This window comes from Lissotriton helveticus, chromosome 8, assembly GCF_964261635.1.
Source record: "Lissotriton helveticus chromosome 8, aLisHel1.1, whole genome shotgun sequence".
Taxonomy (NCBI): Eukaryota; Metazoa; Chordata; class Amphibia; order Caudata; family Salamandridae; genus Lissotriton; species Lissotriton helveticus.
In genome coordinates this window covers 160,970,945-160,989,011 of record NC_136069.1, presented here as the reverse complement: position 1 = coordinate 160,989,011, position 18,067 = coordinate 160,970,945, and the positions used below count along the sequence as shown (strand labels likewise).

At 48.0% G+C, this 18,067-nt stretch overlaps 1 protein-coding gene across 2 annotated transcripts in view; it reads right to left on the bottom strand.

The window, feature by feature from the left end:
• TMPRSS2 (transmembrane serine protease 2) overlaps positions 1–18,067 on the bottom strand; it is a 341,947-nt gene that overhangs the window by 204,712 nt on the left and 119,168 nt on the right. The gene's annotated exons all lie outside the window — the stretch shown is intronic.

The following is an 18,067-nucleotide window of genomic DNA, read 5'->3' as shown; positions in this document are numbered from 1 at the left end:
AGTTTCAACTTACTAGGGCCTACAAATTCCAGACATGCACTAAGTCCACTGTAACTTGTGTGAGAAGAAGTATTCTGCAGAGTCCAAAGTCATATTTGTAGTGCTTTTGGGTCATCCAGAAATGTTATATTTCTCTGAGTCAGCTCATAACCAGGGCCTGGCTGGGGGCTGACCCCAGCAGCCTGGATTGATGACCTTCCCTCCTCGGAGAGAAGATGGGTGGAGCTACAGGCTAATCCATCAGCAGCTGTCACTGGGTGACAGGCACCAAGCTGCACCAGGGAAAAGGCAGCCCTGGGGGCGGGAAGGGGCTCTCTGAGCCATGTGGCAGAGAGACCCTGGACGACGCCATTTTGAACAAACCCATAAGCCTGGGCAGGAAGGAGGGAGCAGGGGCAGAGAAGTGAGGTGTCGCTGTGTGATAGGGCAAACAGAGACTTCCTACCAACCCCTCCCCAAATCTTTAAAAAGAACTTGCACAGGAAGAGGAGCTCTCTCTGGGAAATGTGGTCGGCTGAGGCAGAGGGTGCTGGAGCCTGGCGCAGTGGGCAGTTGGAAGGAGGAACCCCCTGACTGTCCCAGGACCCTGAACAGCACCACGAGAAGAGAACAGGACCAGTACACAGAAGCAGGGGCCTCTGCGCAGGGAGGAGAGAGGCCCGGGAGGAGAGCCAGGCGAAAGGCTGGCGCAGGGAGCCAGTGAAGACAGCTCCCTGCTGAATCCACCCTCCGTGTGACCAGGAGGGCAAAGGAAAGAGCTCCCAGCGACTAGGGTGTGCCACCAGGAGCTAGAAAGCCAAAATCACCAAAATCGGCCTCCTGGGTGCCGAGATATGCCTCCCAGAAGGTAGGTGACCTTTTACCTTTAAATGGACTGACAACAAAGCGCGTGGGGCTCCGCCGCTGGTCTCAAATGTGCCCCTGGGTGGGTCAGGTCCCGGGGGGTGCCCTGGAGGAATAAAGGTTGGGGAGCGCGATGTGGGGTGCCAGGAGCCCACCCTGGCCCCCGATGACATCGGTGGAGGGAGAGTTCTGCCACCCCCCCCCTCGAAGAGAAATCTGGGGCCCGGGATCCCAACTCCGGACCCCGGGATCCCAACTCCGGACCCCGATGGTGTCAGTGAGGAAGAGGGGGTTGTGCCATTGCGCGTCCCCCCTTGCGGCAAGAAGGGAAGTCGGGGAGCGCCGTTGCGCTCCCCGTGAAGATTTCCCAAAGTGGGTGTGGGATCCCTACTCCAGGCCCCGAAGATGTGGCGGAAGTCGGGGAGCGCCGTCGTGCTCCCCGTGAAGCTTGGCCCCGAAAAGGAGGAGGAGGATGGGGGAGTGCCGCTGCACTCCCCCGGGGACCTGCCAGACTGGAGGCAGCCTCCTGAGGGTGCTGGCTGGGCAGGGAGTCGTCGGGGGCAGCCAGGGGTGGTGTCTCCAGGCTGCCCTCCAACGAAGATGACATGCGGGGGCCCGGGTGGGACCGGGCACCTGAAAAGAGGCAGGAGCGGCCGGGGTGGACTCCCTGAGCCGTGCGGCACAACCCTCACCTGTGGGATGTCACGGGGTCCGGACCCCCAACAAAGGGACAAGACGGTGCAGGGCTGTCATCACCTGCAGCGCAGCTCTCCCTGGCACAGCGGGAGAGCCGCTCATTTGCTATGCAGCGATGGGGGAAGAGCGCCCCATAATCCTTTGCAGAGCCCTTGCAGGCCTGCATGAGAATGCTCATTTTTGGAGTGTGGTGACCCCAGGAGGATAGGGTCAACGTCAGATGAGCGCACTGTGCTGGGGGAGCTACAGGTGCAACGCAGTCTCCCCCAGCACGAAGAGAAAGTCCCCCCCCCACCTAAGTCTCCTGGGGAACGGGAAGAAATAACCCCTCAAGGACTCAGCCAGCATTTTAACTCTTCCTGGGCTGGAACTTTTGTTCTACAGTTGGAAGAGAAGTAAGAAGTGCACCCCGGGATGTAGGACTGAGCTGGGGATGTCTTGAGAAGGGCATTCCATGGAGGTGAAGAGGTGTAATTGCATCTGTAGTGCATTTATTAACGTTATTTCTTTCAGAGGGACTGAAGGTCACATGAGTAATGTGAAGTACCAGTGTAAGGTGATGTCATACATAAAGTGGGGTTAGGTTGCCAGACATTCCTGCTAGGGTGTCAGGGCTGTATATGCTTAATCCTGTGATTTCATCAGTGATGCCTTTAGGGGCTGTCATTGCAACGCATTCTAATGTCCAACAAATGTGAAGAGTACTGTCATTCTAAAGTGATGCTTAAACATGTGTTCTTGCTGCTGGGCTTAGGTGAAGAACTCAGACTGGTAGCCCTTAAGATGTAGAGGTGTACTCTTCATGGTCATTAGGAATTGATCAGTGAGGGTTGTGTGTCACCAGGGCAGGTGTACCTATTTTAAATGCTTGTTGAGGTAATGGGGTGGGTCACCGCTGGGATGATGCCAGTGCGCAGGGCCCTCGCTCCAGGTTATCTTCAACTAACTGCATTTGGGGGCACGATGATGTGCATACATAGGAGTGGTCGTACTAGACCTCACCCCCCTGCGGGAGGGATGGAGATGTTATGCAATGTCACAAAGTAATTCCAACAGCTTATGTATATTTGTAAATTGGTGCATTGTATTGAGTAGTGTGTGTATTTAATAAACATACTCTTACTTTCATAAAGCAAAGTACAGACTGGGCAATCAATTATTGAGTGTTATTGCTGCGCACCTGTAATGGCGGTTATTAGCCCACACCACCTCCCTTGAGTAAGACTCAGACTGCTCTGCAACGCTACCCTCTGAGAGTCAGGCGCCACAATGGGGTGTTTGGTTCCTAGTGAAGGACAAATGTAGTCATGTTATTTGTGCAGGCCTCACAGATACTGCCTCGTTTTCCAACAGGTGTGTATAATTAAAATGCCAGGTATAACACTGTGTAGGTCAACTGTAACTGCACCTTGTAAAAGTTAGACATAGATACTTGATGCTCAGGTCTAAAATGTAAACTCTGCACTCAGTCATAACAAAAAGGTAACATGAGCTTAAGAGTTCAGTTACTAGATCAACTGCACATTTCTCAAACTTTGCAGTTGGCTAGATGATATTTTTCTCTAACTCTAGCAAATGCAAAAGTAATTCTTACTGCAAATAAAGAATTTTAAAAAATCATTAATCAACATGGATTTTTATTATATATCCTGGAAGGATGTCTTTTATAAGCTACCACATGTTCTGTCTTCTGTGTCAGTGGGCTTAGCCTCACTTTTGCATTACAGTCTACACTGACTCAGAGGAACGGATGTGTGAATGTCCCTCACTAACTCATAAGGAGAGACCAACCTATTTTAGGCATTTTGTTGTCATTTTAGTCAACACATTTTATTCTTTTGAACTTAATAAGGTTGTAAATTTGCTGGAATGTACCATGTGTGATTTTCTATGATTTAAACATTGATGTTCATGCCAGGCGAAAGGGTAAGTTTGGGTTCATGAGCTTATGCGTGGTAGTTTGGCACAAGAAAGACACTGGTTTGCCTAATCAGAACTAGATTGTTTTGAGCTCAGCTACAGCAAAAATCTAGACTTTGGTCTCTCTATCCAATTGTTCAAAAATCCCCTTTCCTACATCTGTATTATTTAGCAGTAATATGCTTAAGCTAATATTATTAGATAGTCTTTTCATGGTTGCATTTTCATAACATAACATACTTGACTCCCTTGTAGAGTGCACATTCACAATTGAGAGATAACAATTTTTAAAAGCGGAATAGACCTGGTGGCATCTGGTCTAGTGACCAGGAGTCCAAACACAGATTCCTAAAATATATACATTAGTTTCCTCTGTCTCTTAACAGTTTGACCTAAGCCAGAAAATGTAAAATGTCCTCTTACCCTTCTAATTATAAGATAAATTGGTGACTTCAGCAGAAGCTGAAATATTACTTCACAAGATAGATGAAGTATTATGGCCCCCAAAATCATAAACAAAAAAAACAATTAAAAAATACGAGCCCTTGGTCAATAAATAGCCGTATTAAACCATAATTTAAGATCAAACCTACGCAACTGTATTTTAGTTGAAATCTTGTTGCTTCACTGCGGTTGTAGAGGATCACACTCTCAAGTCATTGTCTAAGCCTTAATCAAAGGTTCTTTTTTAATTTTAATTTGATGATTTGCTTTGTCATGTGCAACATTCCCTCCTACTTAGAACCTCTGAAGAATCCATAGCCTAATAAGCATAAGGTCACATCAGTTTCTTTGTGTCGCAGGAGATAACTCATTGGCTGCGGCAGAGGGGTTTATTCCACTCTAAACTGATTGAACAATACAACCAGATACATGCAAATGATTCCCTGGAACCCCTTGGACTACATCATTTTTTTGGACAAAAGGAAGCTGCAGAAGTAACCGATGTAATTATGTCAGCTAATGCAGACGATGTGGGGCTTATCCCAGTAATACACCCAGACTCAAAAAGTATAAAACCTAAGTGGCAACATCCCTCAAGTGTTTTCTGAAAAATAAAATCAAAAGTAACAAGCACTGGCAAAGCCAATAGCTCTTGCTAATGCTTTTTATCAATCAGGAGTTGTTATTGGGTTTGCTATTCAACTTGTACTACTATAAATACAGTGAAAAGAAAGCAACGGGCTGGGAAAATGGTGCTCAGTTGACATGGAGTGAGATGTCAACGCTACTACAGGTTTCGCAGGGGAAACTGGACCTGTGCTATCTCCTGCCTGTGGTGATGAGCAGAGACCAACTCGAAATGGATTAATAGCTATATGTAAATGACTGTCCATCCATAAACAATGGCAGCGGTGAAGAAAACATCTTGGGAGGGGGGTCAACGGCTACTGTGGGGAGCTAATACTTTTTAAAGTTAGCTGGAGGTCTGAATGAAGCAGGAAGGGACTGACAGATAGACCGGAGGGAGAGAGCATAGTCACTCATGCACTTCATGAAACAGTTATGACATCAGCAATGAAAGATAAAGCTCATCGAAGAAAACACTGAGAACGAATAAGGAGGAAAGTCCTCAAATCAAGGCAGACTCCTGAATAGACAAAAAGCCGTCCAGTCGTGGGCAAGGAGTGCAGAAACCCAGCTCTAAGTATACTGGAATCAACAGGCCTGGACCGCGCACAGCTAAAGCGGTTTATAGCTCTGTAGCAGAACCTGCCGGAGAATCCTGATACCTCATGGAAAGGCTATATTGTGTAGTAAGAGTACCAGAGTACCAGCAGCACGAAAAAAAAAAATCTTTGCCCCTGGGTGTTTGCTCTGGGTCAAACTCCCAAACAACCCCTCACCTATGGAGTGACCAACTGGTCACTGTTCTAGTGTTTTTAATAGTATGCTTGTACCAGCCATTCCCCGAGGGCTGGCTTATACCATCAGCCCACACCATCCATCATAGGTGTCACAGGACATGTGACCCTGTCAATAAAAGGGGACGGTGCACGTGCCCTGGCTAGTTCCAGATACCCTTGAACTGAGTATGTCTCCTTACTTTTGTGTATGGGGGCCTAGGACCATGACCCTTCATCCAGAAGTGGCCGTTTTTTTTTTTAAAGGTATGGACAGGGGAGCAAGTTCCCTTGTCCTGTTATAGCAGCCGTAGCATTTCTGTTCAATTTGCGGCCAGCCAATCAGTTCGCTCGGGGCCTGTGTAGCTCTCACGGTTCCTGGAGGACTGAGATGATAGACAAGAAAACAAGCATTGGCATAACCAATAGGTCTCGCTTTTGGGACCTTATAAGTGTTTAGCCATGCAACAGTTGATATTGTTGCACCAAGGATATTGTGCTGCAAAACTAAATACTTCTAAGTTCCCAAAAGCGAGACCTGTTGGCTATGCCAATGCTTGTTATATTGTGTGTGTTGCACAATTTAAATGCCAAATATGTTGATGGCTCTGCTTACATGACGCATCTTTATACAAGCCTGGCCTTTTACTGGGCTCTCTCTTTTACATTTCTGGCTTGTTTTCCTCTAGGAATTTTAAAGCCGTGCGCAGTGCTACATTCGTGCTCCAGCTATTGCAGGCGGGTTACCCCCAGCCTTTCACACCAGAAGTAGTCCCGGAACCGCTTCCCTGCTCAGGCCGACCATATTCTGAGGCGTTAATTTAAACAAGTTTTCCAAGCAGAGGCATACATATATGAGGAAATGTTTCAGATCTGCCACTACTTCTGAAAGACCGATAGGGCACGGGCAGGGTCGGTCACCGGGCAGGCTCAGTGTAACATGAGGCCGTATTCTACCCCAGCCAGTGGCGGCTCGTCCATGGGGGCGTTTGGGTGCCGCCGCACTGCTTTCTCGCCGTGCGAGAAGGCAGAAACACATGGTAGTTATTACCGTAATAACTACCATTTGTTTCGGCCTTCTCGCACGGCGAGAAAGCAGAAGTTAGAGTGGGCGGTGTTACTCGAGGGCAGGAGGGAGCGGCTTGCCCACTGTTGTTAATACTGTCTGTTTGGCAGCCTGAGAGGCTGCCAAACAGACAGTATTAAGAACAGTGGGCAAGCCGCTCCCCCCTGCCCTCGAGTAACCCCTCCCACTCCCCCTGCTCTCTGTATGCTGCAGCATACAGAGAGAAATGACGTAGGTAGGGCAGCCGGCCGAACCAATCACAGTGCTGGCTGCTGTGGAGGGGAGGGAGGCTGCCTGCAGCCTTCCTGTTGACGAGAGCCCAGACGTTTTCAAAATCCAGGACGGCGGGATTCGGGAGTCTGTAGTCTCGGGAGAAAAGCGGGAACTAAAGCCAAGGTAAGTTTTATTATATTTTATTATTTATTATCGTCGACGTCGCATGTAAAGTGCTCTGATGATACATGCTCCGTGTACCCGGTACATGTATCAAGTGCAGCTGGTCCTCACACTGATTTATCTTTAAAGTTTTGTAGTTTAGGAAAGATAAGTAATGTGGCATTGTTGTGTTGTGTAGTTTTACAGTAGTTTAGTTGACTATGCATGTCTTTATTTCGATTTGTTACGTTTCTGTGTCTTTAATTAAATATACATCATATGCAATCTCGATAGTGATGATAGATTCTGGAGCTATCATCTGCCAAGCTTGTTGCTAGTGGCTCCAGAGCGAATGGGGACTTTGCCTTGTCGAGGGTTGCGTATCTTCATGCACAAACTCACCGACTCTGCAGCGTGATCTGGCTTTGTGATTGTTTCTCCTATGCTTGATGGTACACAGCCAGAACTGCAAACATTATAATTATTCGTTAACTTGCGGGAGTGAGAAAACACACAGTACGTCATTCCTGGGGCAGTTAAAGTCTGTTCCTGGGCGTTACACAGAGTGTACGCATGCCGAGACAGACTCCACACTGGCTTCCCCGGTCTCGACATGGCGTGTACAAAGTCCACCCCCCCCCCCCCCGTGTTCACCCTCTTGGCCAGTCACGTGCCCCCTCTACTCCCTCGAGAAGAACCTTGTCCTGGGGTGGCCCCCAACCACATCTTCATGAGCTCCACCCTCGCCATCTGTAAGGCGAGATGCCAGCCTCCCTCCCCCCAGAGACTCGTGCCTGTTGTGGTCCAAGCCTCAAGCAGCGTGACCCATGGGGGCAGTTATGAGTGGGATAGCAGGTCGGGCAAGCGTAAAGCTGCTCCAGTGTGCATCAGACACCAGCTTATTGATAGAGACACAATACAAAGTTGGTGACACTCATCCTGAACTTTTACGCCTCACTACTTTCAAATGTCACCAGCCGCCACTGACCCCAGCCCTATCACTATCTGTCATGAAGCCTTCTAATACGTTTCAGTAGACCTCCAGGTTCCATGATGGGTTCTCACGGATGCCTATGTTTTTATAAAGTTGAGCTGCGTGAAGAAGGCAGCATAGCGGGTGAAGCGCTTGCTGTACAGATGCGTCTTGCTCCTGTAAACTAGATTTAAAGTTTTAATTCTATCTATCGGGCCGACTCAAAGCTGCATTGTCTCATTGGTGTTACACGAATAGCATTACGTTGGGTAATAATATCTGTTATTAAACGTTGTGGGAAAAGGTAAAGAAAGCGAGTTAGCATCCTCGACAGAAAATCATAAACCATTGTGCTAACAAACGCACAATGTGAGAGGCGCGGCTGTAATTCAAGAACGAAGTTCAGCCTCTTGTTTTAAAAAGCTATGTTATGGCAGGAATGGGAATGTCAACAATTTGTCATAGGGTACTGGCGTGCTTTACCTGTTTGCTTCTCTGTGGTGGAAATACGACCGAGAGGTGGCAATCGAAATCGACTGTATTATTTTTTTTTTGATTGATCTTAAATATCAAGTCTGCTAAATACAGACCCAAAAAATCCTGCTGGGTATAGGCAGGCTGTCCCGCAGGAAAGTGATGATTTTCGGTAAATCACAGGTGGGCAGAATAAGCCTCATGGCTGGCGAAGCTGACATGCAACTGGCCCGTACCATCCCTATTGGCATTTTAAGGATAGTAGCCTGGCGAAGGTAAACTATCTAAGCGGAAATTGCATCTGCTATTGAAAACTGTTCAGACGGAATTAAGTAAGATATCAGTTGTTTCACTGAACTCGGCTGCAACTTCCCACAGTTACTTTACAGGGTTTTTTTTTAAAAAGTTCCACCGAAAACTAAAAACTATATATTCCTCAGACATAACTCTACATGAAAGTGCCTTAAATGCGCCATCAGTGCCCCCCTCACCTCCCCCTGCCCACCCACCCCCCGGGGCCTCTGAGCCGTCAGTCACCCTGCAGCAGGAACGAGAGCCCGTGTGACCCAGGGGCTTTGTGCCTTTTAAATTCCCCTGCATGAAACAGCCGAGTCAGCCAAGAGAATGGCTTTCATGGAGAAGGCCGGGGTTTGGTTAATGTAACTCCAGCTGATGTCGCCGTTGATCCCTGTCACCTCAGCTGGCTCTTCACACTCTTCAGTACTCTCCAAGCCCCCGTCGCAAATGTGCCCCAGTGCCGGGCCAGCACTGTCACAAAAGCTGTTGCTCAGAAAACAAGCTTTTGCAATGCAATAGGTCTCGCATTTACGCAAGTTTGAGCTATTGGCATTGTAAATGTCATTGAATTTTATTTACATAGATAAAAGGCATTGTCATTTACAATGCTAATAGCTTAAACTCTTGCAAATGCGAGACCTATTGCATTGCAAATGCTTGGTATTTTATGCATGCCTTCAACCTCGGACCTCTGGAGAGCAGGGTGTACTTTATCCCTTATAGTATAGCTAGGTTTTTACGTCTGGCATTGGTTGAAAACCTTTGATTTTACTAAAATTATATATGACATACGTACTTCTAGGGGTTTTCAGCCAGCCCCTTTCTAGAATCAATCTGTTATTCATTCACATTTTTCTACCACCCAGTGTAGCATACAGCGTAGTGTAATAGGTCAGCCCTGTTCAGCCATTGGCTAACTTCACTGAAAGTCACCTCATTTGTATCTTTCACAAGAGGTACATCCGCGCATAAAGAAGTTCCATTCAGTGCAGGGACTAATATAGTAAGTAATGCGTGATTTTGCAGACAAAAAGAAATTTCTCCTTTTAGCCTATCATTTTCTTTATTTAGTCACAGGCCCAGCAGCTTATCCAACAATAAAATATTACAAAAAAGATGATAAAACCGAACAATGATTAACAAAGCCGAAAGGTTGGCAGCCAACGCCAGACGTATTGGTTTTGCTCTGGCTGCTTTTGTGCAGTAATTAGGCTGGGTTAGGACTCTGTGGTACAGACTCGGATGAGCTCATTATTCCTGATGTGCAGCTGAGCCCCATCTATAGCACAAGCTACTTCCGTGAGGAGTGTGTACAGCATCGCCAGGCAACAGGCTACCCAGGGCCCAGAAACTGCAAACATGATGCAAGAACACAGTTCAATTTCCAATTACGCATTAATTATTCATTATGGGGAGTTATACGGGAAGCTGAGGGATTACTTTGATTAGTCATATCTGGATAGCTGTAAGGGTGATTAGACTGGCCTCTGGTTATTAAAAATCAATAGATAGAGCAGTCACTCTTAATGCAGACACCTGGAGATCGCATTTATGGCCTCATTTCAGTGGTGGCTGTATTGGTGTGCAAAACAGCCTTAGGCAGAAGTACTGATCCTGCAGTGGTGTTGGGCACTACAATTATCTCAGCACATCTCTCACGGAAAATAAAGTGAAACTAGGCACGAATACTGCACTCTCTTTTGAGTATACACCATGTGGCCTGCATTTCATGTTTAAACTACTGCAAAATATTTGTATCATGTACATTCACATGACAAATTAACCATAAGACTTTAAGATACCAGTGCAGGCAGATGCTGTATTTCATAATATAAATACTTTGGGGATCAGTATATGTCCCATCGTGTTGTAAATTCAAAGTGTGGTATATTTATTTAACAGAAAGTATTTAATAAGACATGTTAAGCATAAAAACATTCAGTGCATGGTGTTAGAGCAGGGGTCTCCAACCTTTTCTGTAGTGAGATCTACTTCTGATTGGTGAAAATTATTGTGAGCTACTGAAGGCTATGCAACTCACGCACTCTTATTAGGCATCCCTAAGCTCAGCACCATTGACTAAGTCTAGTTTCCATAGAGTCAGATACTGTGTTTAGAACAAAATAGTTTGGCAAGGGGCACTATGACGGAGCTGCCATTGTGTCAGTGAGATCATGGTCTATGGGGATGTATGAACATGTGTGTGTATGAATGGGATATATGTGTATGGGTGACTGAGAACCTATGTCGTATGTAGTTGTGGCACAGGAAATACCTTTCACCATATGAAGCTTTGTTACATGTATAAACAAACATACAACCATTTCTTTTTTAAATGGGAGAAATTTAAAGTGCATAAAAATGTTCTACAAAAATATCGACGATATGGAATATTTTTCTGCACTTTAAATTTCTCCCGCTTAAGATCGATTCCTGCCCTGTGACCCTTTATTTGTTTGTGCCTTGATTCTGGTGTCCCTGTATTTGTTTTGCCTCGTTTTCGGTCCGTTTTTATTGTAATTGTATTGCTGTTGTTGCACTAATTGTTTTTCTCTCCTCCGTTGTTTCCCTGGGTTGCCCCCCTCGGCCACCCCCGTCTCATCCCTCCCCGCTCCCCGCTTCCCGCCACCACCGGTAACCCCGCCCCTTTTCTTTCTGTACCCTCCCCGCTCCCGCCTCCCAGCTGCTCCGCCCACCCGCGCACTTCGCCATATATGGCGACCGTGCGAACGCGCAGCGGTCACGCGCAGCGGGCGCGCCGATTGTGCGCCGAAGGCGCGCCAAAGGTAAGCCCGTCTGTGCCCGTCCGCGCCTGGACCGCGCCCAGGGCCAGGACCCCTGGCCCCCACCGACGGAATACGACCCGACAGTCCTACGACGCCACAACACTCATCGCACTCAACACCGGCAGGACCCAGGGATGCTACCGAGCTACTCCGAAGCACACCCACGGACCCTTCAGCTGCCACGCCTGCAAGTTTACCTGCATCCGGACCTGCCCGGCACCAGCACCTGCCAAGCCGAACACCAGCAGCAACCACCTCAAGTGCATCCTGCTCAACACCCGCTCCGTCCACAGACACGCCATCGAACTCTGGAACCTCCTAGACGCCACAGCCCCTGACGTTGCCTTCATCACGGAGACCTGGATGAACGCCTCCTCAGCGCCCGACATCGCCATCGCCATCCCAGAGGGCTACAAGATCACCCGGAGGGACCGCAACGCCAACCAGGTGGGAGGAGGCATCGCCATCATCCACAGGAACACCATCCGCATCACGACCAGCACCGACAACACCCCACCCTCCGCCGAACACCTGCATTTCCAGATCCACACCGACCCGAAGACCACCCTCAGAGGCACCCTGATCTACCGACCTCCGGGACCACGCACTCAATTCAGCGAGGACATCGCCGACTTCGTCAGCCCGCATGCCCTCCCCTCCGCTGACTACATCCTCCTGGGGAACTTCAACTTCCACCTGGAGAACAACAACGACGGCAACACCAGCACCCTGCTCGCCAACCTCGCCAACCTTGGACTCAAGCAACTGGTGAGCACCCCCACCCACCTCGCCGGACACACACTCGACGCCATCTTCTCATCCAGCAAAGACATCGATTTCAGCCACGCCACAGAACTCCACTGGACGGACCACAGATGCATCCACTTCACCTTCAGGAGAACGACGATCCACCACCACCAGCAACAGGTTGCACGAAGAAGCTGGAACAAGATCACAGCCGACCAGCTCGCCGCCTCCCTGAGCCAGCACCCTCCGGCCAGCTCAGCGAACCCCAGCCAGGCCGCCGACAACCTCACGAAGTGGCTCAGCAACTGCGCGGACGAACTCGCCCCCCTGAGGACCCCGCCCAGCAGACCCGGCAGTAAGAAAGCCCCATGGTTCACCGACGAACTCAAGAGCTCCAAGAAGAACTGCCGAGCCCTCGAGAAAGTCTGGAGAAAGGAACCCACACCGGACAACAGGTCCACCCTCAAGCTCGCCACCCGGAAACACCACCAACTGATCCGCACCGCCAAGAAAACGGCTTTCAAGAACCGACTGGATAACAACGCACACAACTGCAAGGAACTCTTCAACATCGTGAAAGAGCTCTCCAACCCCAACGCCGGAAACAACGACATCACCCCTTCGCAAGACCTCTGCAACTCCCTCGCCTCCTACTTCCACAACAAGATCGCGGACATACACAACAGCTTCAGCACCCATCCGACCCACGCCACGACCACAGCAACGCCGCCCACCACCACCCTCCGAGCCTGGACCCCGATCAGCACCGAAGACACCATCCGCATGATGAACTCCGTCCACTCCGGATCTCCGACCGACCCCTGCCCTCACCACGTCTTCAACAAAGCCGACGCTGTCATCGCACCCCACCTGCGGGACATTATCAACACCTCATTCGACACCGCCACCTTCCCCGAGAGCTGGAAGCACGCCGAACTCAGCGCCCTACTCAAGAAACCTACGGCAGACCCCACCGAACTCAAGAATTACCGCCCCATCTCTCTACTCCCGTTTCCAGCCAAAGTCATCGAGAAGACCGTCAACAAACAGCTGGCCGCCTTCCTCGAGACGAACGGATCCCTCGACCCCTCGCAGTCCGGATTCCGTGCCAACCACAGCACCGAGACCGCCCTCATCGCCGCCACCGACGACATCCGAGCCCTGATGGACAACGGAGAAACAGCGGCCCTCATCCTCCTAGACCTCTCCGCGGCTTTCGACACGGTCTGCCACCGCACCCTAGTGCAGCGCCTCTGCAACGTCGGAATCCAGGAGAAGGCACTGGAGTGGATCATCTCCTTCCTCGACGGAAGAACACAGAGAGTCCGCCTACCACCGTACAAGTCAGAGGCCACCGAAGTCATCTGCGGCGTCCCTCAAGGATCCTCGCTGAGCCCTACACTCTTCAACGTCTACATGAGCCCCCTCGCGGCCATCGCACGCCAACACAACCTCAACATAATCTCCTACGCCGACGACACCCAGCTGATCCTCTCCCTGACCAACGACCCCGCCGCCGCCAGAGCCAACCTGCACGAAGGGATGAAAGAGGTAGCCGAGTGGATGACGACGAGCCGCCTGAAACTGAACTCAGACAAGACGGAGGTCCTCATCCTGGGCTCCTCGCCCTCCGCCTGGGACGACTCCTGGTGGCCCCCCGCCCTGGGCACCGCACCCAAACCGACGAACCACGCACGCAACCTGGGCTTCATCCTGGACTCCTCCCTCTCCATGACCAGGCAAGTCAACGCCGTCTCCTCGTCGTGCTTCAACATCCTGCGCATGCTTCGGAAGATCTTCTGGTGGATCCCCACGGAGACCAGAAAGACCGTCACCCAGGCCCTCGTCACCAGCCGACTGGACTACGGCAACGCCCTCTACGCCGGAACCACCGCCAAGCTCCAGAAGAGACTCCAGCGGATCCAGACGCCTCAGCCAGACTCATCCTCGACATCCCACGGAACAGCCACATCTCCGGACACCTGAGAGACCTGCACTGGCTCCCCGTCAACAAAAGAATCACCTTCCGGCTCCTCACCCACGCACACAAAGCCCTTCACGATCAAGGCCCGAGCTACCTTAACAACCGAATCAACTTCTACGCTCCCAAACGCCACCTCCGATCTGCCAGCCACGCCCTCGCCGCCGTCCCACGCATCCGTAGAGCCACAACAGGAGGAAGGTCCTTCTCCTACCTGGCCGCCAAGACCTGGAACTCCCTCCCGGCCGACCTGCGCCTGACCCAAGACCACCTCTCCTTCAGGAAGAAGCTCAAGACCTGGCTGTTCGAGCAGTAACGCCCCCCCCCCCCCCTTAAGCGCCTTGAGACCCTATGGGTAGGTAGTGCGCTCTATAAATGTCTTTGATTGATTGATTGATTGATTGATTGATTAGGACTCTGTGGTACAGACTCGGATGAGCTCATTATTCCTGATGTGCAGCTGAGCCCCATCTATAGCACAAGCTACTTCCGTGAGGAGTGTGTACAGCATCGCCAGGCAACAGACTACCCAGGGCCCAGAAACTGCAAACATGATGCAAGAACACAGTTCAATTTCCAATTACGCATTAATTATTCATTATGGGGAGTTATACGGGAAGCTGAGGGATTACTTTGATTAGTCATATCTGGATAGCTGTAAGGGTGATTAGACTGGCCTCTGGTTATTAAAAATCAATAGATAGAGCAGTCACTCTTAATGCAGACACCCACATTTATGGCCTCATTTCAGTGGTGGCTGTATTGGTGTGCAAAACAGCCTTAGGCAGAAGTAATGATCCTGCAGTGGTGTTGGGCACTACAATTATCTCAGCACATCTCTCACGGAAAATAAAGTGAAACTAGGCACGAATACTGCACTCTCTTTTGAGTATACACCATGTGGCCTGCATTTCATGTTTAAACTACTGCAAAATATTTGTATCATGTACATTCACATGACAAATTAACCATAAGACTTTAAGATACCAGTGCAGGCAGATGCTGTATTTCATAATATAAATACTTTGGGGATCAGTATATGTCCCATCGTGTTGTAAATTCAAAGTGTGGTATATTTATTTAACAGAAAGTATTTAATAAGACATGTTAAGCATAAAAACATTCAGTGCATGGTGTTAGAGCAGGGGTCTCCAACCTTTTCTGTAGTGAGATCTACTTCTGATTGGTGAAAATTATTGTGAGCTACTGAAGGCTATGCAACTCACGCACTCTTATTAGGCATCCCTAAGCTCAGCACCATTGACTAAGTCTAGTTTCCATAGAGTCAGATACTGTGTTTAGAACAAAATAGTTTGGCAAGGGGCACTATGACGGAGCTGCCATTGTGTCAGTGAGATCATGGTCTATGGGGATGTATGAACATGTGTGTGTATGAATGGGATATATGTGTATGGGTGACTGAGAACCTATGTCGTATGTAGTTGTGGCACAGGAAATACCTTTCACCATATGAAGCTTTGTTACATGTATAAACAAACATACAACCATTTCTTTTTTAAATGGGAGAAATTTAAAGTGCATAAAAATGTTCTACAAAAATATCCATGATATGGAATATTTTTCTGCACTTTAAATTTCTCCCGCTTCAAATACTGGCTTTATTTTTCAATCATAAATATGACAATGTGTCAGATGCCTACCGAGTGTAAAGGTGACACTTTGAAATGAGAGTAAATGAAACTGAAGAGTTAACTTTATGTTTATATGGATTCCGTAACATGTTCTCCTATTTCCAAGTATCATATTTACAAACAACAGGCATCTTGTTCCCAGTGGCCTGTATACACGGTGCCACATTTACTAAAGAAACAAATATGGCTATTAATTTAAATGGGAGGCATTTAAAGTGAAGAAAATGATTCATAAAACATTAAGATGTAATTGGCTTACTTGAAAGTGGAACAAAAACATTTAGACTTGATATTTCATAAAAATATTTTTCTTTAAATTTCTCCCATTTACGAAAAAAGATGCCAGCTGTTTATAATTGTGGCACTTTGAAATTGGAGAAAATTAAAATGAAGACTTAAAACTTGATCATTAAGGTAACTTTTCATTTTTTTTTTCTCCCAATTGAAAGCATTCCAAATCATCACTTTGTTCTCATTCTTCAATATTGAGTTGACAAGGACTTTTATTTAAGAGTTAAATATCTCAGTGTGTCAGTTCTTCACCTCTGTGGCGTGGTCATAAATCAGATTGAGCACTGCTCATTATCAGGCCCTGTTATCTGCAGCCTGGTGATGATAATGTAAAATAAACACAGACTTCCCCTAACTTTGAAAGGAAAATCTGATCTTGAGCTTAGTTAAAACTTAACTCAAGGCTGGGAGCTAGCCTGAAGGCGTTTACAAGCTACTGGTAGCTCCTGGTCCTCTGGTTGGAGACACCTGTGTTAGCGTACTTGGTTTCTAGGTTTGTTGTGCAAAGAAACTAATGTGTATGACCGAGACAACATATTAATAACAAGACACAAGTTAACTTTAGTGCTGTACAAAGTGTATCTATTTAGTGGTCCAGATACGTTTTGATTTTGTGAACATGAGGTGATCCTCCATGGCAGTGTTGTAGCAAAATGATGGGGCCCTCCCTTCAGATTGTGATGAGTGGCCCCTGAGACTCGCGCATCTCACAGATATTCATAGGCCTTAGACAGAATGGGGCCTTCGGAAAGGTGGGGACCCGCTGCACAGCAGGGGCTGTAGGGGCCTAAGTTACACCCCCATGGCCTGGAGTTCCCATGGAGGAGGCCCAGGAGGTGAAGAAATCTGAATCTATAGAAAGAAAATGCAGAGAGGTTTAGGTGTAACTGTAGTGTTCAGCTTTGCTGATATAAACATTGGTTTTGAATTGTGTGCATCATGTTAGAATTCCAGCAAGGTAGTCAGGGTGCTTCCATAACTGCTTGAATCCAACTGTGAATAATGTGGAATGGAAGCAAAGTATGTGTGTTTCACATGATCAGTACTTGGCAGCAGAGGCAAAGGACATTGAGGTTTCTAGCAGATGTTTGGTTGTATGGTTTCAAGACCTGGATCTCTATCACATATCTTGTATTGTACATCTTAAACAATGATTCAATAGTTGAAGAGAATTTTGGACTCATGATGGATGCAGACTGATTGTGCTGGGAAATAAAATCCCACGCACATGAAAGGGCTTCCAGAAAAGAAAATTAGTATTGTGCCATACTAGTGGTTAAAAGACTGTACAAAAGCCAGTATCTTGACAAAACTCAACACAACATAACACAATATAACACTGCCTCCTGTTCAAAATTCTCATGGCCGACCAACTCCACCTCCTTGAGAGGGGCAGCATTGCATACTGCTCCAAATTGCCAACATGTTATTCTGTATGCCAGTGCCAACACATGACACTGCCAACTGGTACTAACTCCTCAACCATCTCCTTATTATCTCCACACACTGCCCAAAAAGTAAAAGCTCCTAGCACAGCCAACCAGTGCATCCTCCGGTCGTACCCCACCAGTTAGTTACCCAGTGTTGCTGGCTCCTGACAATGCCAACGAGTGCAGCTGCCCCACTTTGCCAACCAATTAAAGCCCCTTGTGATGCTCACCAGTTCCTCACCCTGTGACACCTACTCACAATGCACTCTAAAAAACAGCTTTTCATTCTATTCAACAATATGAGTTTTTCATGCAAGTCATCAATGCCATCGCCTTTTTGTCCCTGCAATCCCCAGTGACAGATTCTAAAAAGACTCTCCAATGTAAGTTGAGCAATGCCATACTTTCACATTAGCAACCAGTGGAAGCTCCTCCCTAATGCTGCCCCACGTTGACCCCCCTAGGCTGTACACTAGTGCAGGCCCCTCATACACGACCATGAATATCATATTAAACTTCATATTCTGGCCACCTGTGCTAGCTTATTACAGCACAAATGTTCAACACCTTTGGCAGCAACGTCATAGGTTTAATAGCAGGCATCTCTGCAATGAAACTGTAAAATGCATTTATTGATGTTGTTACGTACTGTTAAATTTGTTTAGCAATTCATATCCGTTAAGTCCTTGAAG